Below are 5,436 nucleotides of genomic sequence, written 5' to 3'. Positions count from 1 at the left end.
ACTAAATATATACTAAAAGGCAAGTCCGTTAAATGTTCTTAACCTTTGTTTCCTCATCTCTAAAAAGTGAATAATAGTACTGGTTCTATCTAATTCATTGATCTGAGGAAAGCACTTTAAAACAACAAAGTGTTTTAGAGATGTGAATTTTAATAGTAGAAGTATTGAGGTACAGTGGAAAAAGAGCCCAACACTGACTCAGGAAGTTCTAGGTTCAGTTTCTGTCTCTAACACATATAAGTTAAGCAACTGACTTGTCATTTAATTTCTCCATTTTACAGTCAATTTGGTAAGATTACAAATTATAGAACATTTGCTAATTTGCACAACTTTGCTCACCAATAATTCACTTGATCAAGGGAATTGTAGATAAGGACCATACATCATTTTATTTATAATCATCACCATGACAATTATCACTGTCATCATTTCTTTCTTCATTGGTCATTTTCATTGTTGTCATAGTTGTCATTGTCATTGCAATTACCATCAATGCTATGGTAAGATGTAATGGGGAAAAACATTGGAGTGAGAGTCAGAGTCAGGAAGCTTTTGTGTCCAAGGAAAATTTGACTCTTTTCTAAGGTCAGTGACTGCTTGATTTTTATATTTAATTTCCAGATGCCTAGGCATGGTATCTTTTTCTATAAATGCTTATTGAATTTAATTTGGTCCTGACTATTGCCTCTACAAATTAGTATTTTTATGACCCTCGGCAGGTACCGTTAACTGTATAAGCCTCAGTTTTCTCATCTATAATGCTGAAGTACTACCACTTGGATTACCTACTTTACAGGATTGTTGTGAAGAAAACTCTTTGCAAAGAAACCTTAAAGTACTATCAAAATGTTAGTTAGAATTACCATATTGTTTCAAGTTGACCTTTGTTCTAATATTATAAGATCCAATTTAGGGAAACTAATCCATGTTATAAGGTCCCTTCCAGCTTTAATATTCTAAGGTTCTTTCCCTGTAAAAATCCTATGATCTTTTTCAGACCTAATATTCTATGTTCGACAGTCCCTTCCACTTCTCACATTTCATGGTCTAAGGATCTTTCAGATTGTAACATAAAGCATTTAAGGTCCCTTATTTGCTTATCATTCACCTCTCATAATGTAAGTTCTAGTGTCTTTTCCGTCTTTAGCATTTCAGTTTCCATATTTGAAAGTTGCTTCCAGCCAAAGATACTGTGATGATATCTTTAACCAAAAAACCCACAAAACCCCTCCAAAACAACAACAAAAAAAAACACCATAAAACTTCATGAACATGTAGCTTTTACGGTTTTAATGAAATGCTGTGGCTTTAATACAAATTTCATGTATCCTAAGAATGACTTATTTGTACCTCCTTTTTTTAAAGGAATGTTGATGCTTTGTACATTTATAGAACTGAATTAGTTCATAGACTAATAAAATTATATATTTACATTTATTTGGTACTTTATAAGAAATATACATGTATGTATGCATATATCTATATAAATATATCTATATTTTCATATAAAATGTGCCAAGAACTGTGCTAAATGATTCACAGATATCTTATTTGAACTTCACAATGGCCCTGGGAAGTGGAACTATTATCAGATCCATTTTACAGTTGTGGAAATTACAGCAAACAAATGTTACATGGCAACCATGGTAATGCAGTTAGTAAGTGTCTAAGACTGGATTTGAACTAAATTATGAAGTTTTATTACTTTCATTTTCTAATTCAATACTCCTGACATCCTTATACAGACTCAACCTGGTGCTTATATTTGTATGTGTACGTATTCATGTGCATATGTGTATGAACGTGTGTGTGTGTGTGTGTGTGTGTGTGTGTGTGTGTGAAAGACAGAGAGAGAAAGAGAGAGAGAGAGAGAGAGAGAGAGAGAGAGAGAGAGAGAGAGACACAGAGACAGAGACAGAGACAGAGAGACAGAGAGTGTGCTTCTGAATGATGGAGTTTGGGGAACATATATATGCCCTCTTTGAAGCTCAGTTTGTCTATTAAAGACATTATATTGATTAAAAAACCACTCTGCCTTAACTCCCCCATCGGTTTGCTGTATAAATTAAGTGAGAGCATACAGTTAAATAGTTTTATAATATCCATAAAATGCTTTTCTAACTGTACAATGCCATATAAATGCAAAGTATTTCTTTCTATCATTACTATTTTACCTTAAGCGTTGTAAAGTCAGCAAGTTGTAGTATCCCAATTTTTTAATATAATGACATTTAGGGTCAAGTTGAAAAAGTGACTTTTTCAAGGTCATGAGTCTAATGTGCAGCAAAGCCAGGATTGCAATCCAAATCACCTGACTGCAAGTCCAATGCCAGGTTCTTCTGGCTCCAGGTATAAGGCTATGTCTGGTATGACATACAGCCTTACTTAGAGTGGAAAATGAGTCAGAAAGAAGATAAGAGTTAGAATAGACACTAGAGAAATGACAATTCTTGTTGAAAGAGGGTGGCATACGGAATGGTAGATACCACAGTGAATAGAAAACTGACCCTAGAGTCAGGAGGACCTCAGTTCAGACACCCATTAACTGTTTGAACCTGAGAAAGTCACTCAACCCCCAAATGCCTAAAAAAGGAGAGAGAAAGAGAGGAGAAGAGAGGAGAGGAAAGAAGAGAAGAGAACAGGAGAGGAGAAGAAATGAGAGGAGAAGAGGGGAGAGGAAAGGAGAGGAGAGGAGAGGAAAGGAGAAGAGGAGAGAGAACAGAGGAGTGTAGATTGAAGGCAAGACCACTCATAGCTAGTGAAGAGGAAACAAAAGAACACATCCATAAAAAGACATTTTCACAGCTTCTTATGGAAAGAAGCCTTTGCCAACTGATAAAATTATTATGTTTCTATTTACTAAGACCAAATCCAACAAGAAGGCTCAGGAAGAATTTGTGTAACCCAGGATAAGTTTAGTCAATGTGTATCCTGATGGTCCCTGAATGACCAATCCATACAGCAGCATATCATAAAAAATGAAAACTAAGGCAAGCATAGATATTCAAGTAGCATTCAGCTCCCATCCAGGGTACTCACATTACATGTCAATTGGAGACTAGATTTTAAAGAAGAAAGATTTGCTTTTCTAGAGTTTGCAGGAACTCTCTGGAAAACATTGGCAAAAAAATGTCCTTGCATGTATTTTTCTATTCCTCTCACAAGTGTCTATTCTATTCTAATATTCTCTCACTTACTATTGTTTTAATATCATTATTAGGGTCCAAAGTTAAGCTTCACCTGCATGTCTCAATAGTTAAAATTTAATAATGTGATTAAGAATTATTTTTCATACTGGAGACTATGTGGTTCAGTGGCTAGGGCATGGATCAGGAAGTAAGGATACTTGGAATCTCATCTCAGATCAGTCATTAGTTTACTATTTGACTTATGGTAAGTCATAAAACCTTTTGAGGCTCAGTTTTCTCATTTGTAAAATGATTTCGCCTAGATACCTAGGGTTCCTTCCACTTCTTATATTCCAAAATGACATGTTATGATTTATCTCAGAGCTCTCATATTCAATATTTATAATCCTGTGCACCTTTGAGAGGGTGCCCTTATATAGCAGAGAGAGCTGGCCACAGAGTCAGAAAGACCTCAGATTAAATTCCACTTCTGACATATACTGACTATGTGAGTTTGTGCAACTCTAAGTACCCTAGGCAACTGGTAAAATTTTCAGAATAAATGTTGATTTGAAATAAGGGAGGGGGTTGCAAAATTGGGAGTTCCATACATAGGTAAAATCATAGATCAATTCCTCTGCCATTCTATTTTATAGCATTCTTTATTATAAAATCCCTTTCAGTTCCACCAATCCATAATCTAAGATGACTTCCAGGTCTGATATTCCATGTTAAGCATTTTGCTACTATAAGTAAAACTCTCAATCTGTTCTTTGATATCCTGAATAAGAATTTCAAGAAAAGTCTTGAGGGCAAGATAGGTGTTTGTTTATTTGTTAAACTAATGCTTCTACAAGTGATGTCAAGTCCTGTGCTTCTTCAGGATAGTTACTTCATTCTATCTCTCACACTGGAAGAAGCAGCTTGTGTACATGAAGGTCTTAATTGGTATCATCCTTTGTATTTTAATTGTCATCTTGGAATATCAATTGATCCATCCTCTGAGAACATTGAAGTTCTAGAGACCAATGGAACATTTCTGTTCCATCTACCATTTCACAATTAGTTGGTAGGTTTCTATTCAAGTAGTTGCTTCTGATAATTGAGAATACATTATCAGAATCATAAAATTCCTTAGTTTTCACACTGGGAAAACTTCACTCATTTCATTTGCATCAAATAGCCATTTCAGAGCCTTTAAAAATAAACACATTTCCATTTCCTCTTATCCAGAGCCTCATCAAAAAAGACTTGAATATTTAAGTTAGTATAATTTATCTTTGCTGTCAAATTCGATTGGGATGTAATTTATTTGCCTTGACAAAAGTATCTGCACACTATTGTGATTAAATAAACATGAAAGTGTCAGATTAATTGAACATTTTAATCTCCCACCACAGGATGGAGTAGTAGAAATAGAGCAACACTTAGAATCCAAAGACTTGTATAATAGTCCTACTTGCAAATAGTCAACACTTCTCTTGGGAAAGTCACTGAAGTTCTCTTAGGCTCAGTTTTCCTTCTGCAAAATGGGAACTATTTAATGTACATTAAAAAATTCTAAGGGTCATTATGTTAAGGTTGTCTCATCAGAAAATACTATGTACATTTAATTTTTAAAATATTATTAACTAGTTTACAAAATAAAATAATGTTCCTTTCAATTCTTCAATATAAAGTCATGGCCATGCTTTTATTCTATATACTTCTCTGTCCACTGACAGAAGACCCCTCCCCATTAATTCATCTTCTACCTCTCTTTTTACTCACCAGAATTTCAAGAACAATAGCCTTGATCTTTGATCTTCAGTCTTTTTTTTACTTAGAGGAAAGAAGAACTTGGTACAAGTCCCAAGTCTATCATTAGCTACTTTTATGTTTTATTGGAAAGGTCAAAGATGTTGCCTCTAGTCCTTTAGTCTTCTATTGTGTGACCTTGAACAAGGACCCTACTCTTCAGTGAAATGAGGGGATTGTACTCAGTAATTTATAGGATCCTTTATAGCTCTTGGGACCACTGTTCTAAAATCATACATTCTTCTACTCCACAGAAATTCTAAGGTTTCTTCCAACCCTGATGATCTATGATCTTAAGTCATGCCTGATTATTCTATCCAGCAAATATCCCTATTGGGCTTCTTTGGTAACAAAGGCAGAGTAGAATAAACCTAAACACAATATAGTCTGTTATCAAGGACGATATTCAATATAAGACCAAGAAAAAATCTCTCTGTAAATTGGATTAAAAGACATATACATTTCCTTCTGACTAATGTTCTTTGAAATGTGTCTTAATTTGCAAGTATAC

The sequence above is a fragment of the Trichosurus vulpecula genome, chromosome 3, assembly GCF_011100635.1.
Source record: "Trichosurus vulpecula isolate mTriVul1 chromosome 3, mTriVul1.pri, whole genome shotgun sequence".
Taxonomy (NCBI): domain Eukaryota; kingdom Metazoa; phylum Chordata; class Mammalia; order Diprotodontia; family Phalangeridae; genus Trichosurus; species Trichosurus vulpecula.
The sequence above is the reverse complement of the archived record's forward strand: the minus strand, read 5'-3'. Positions refer to the sequence as shown.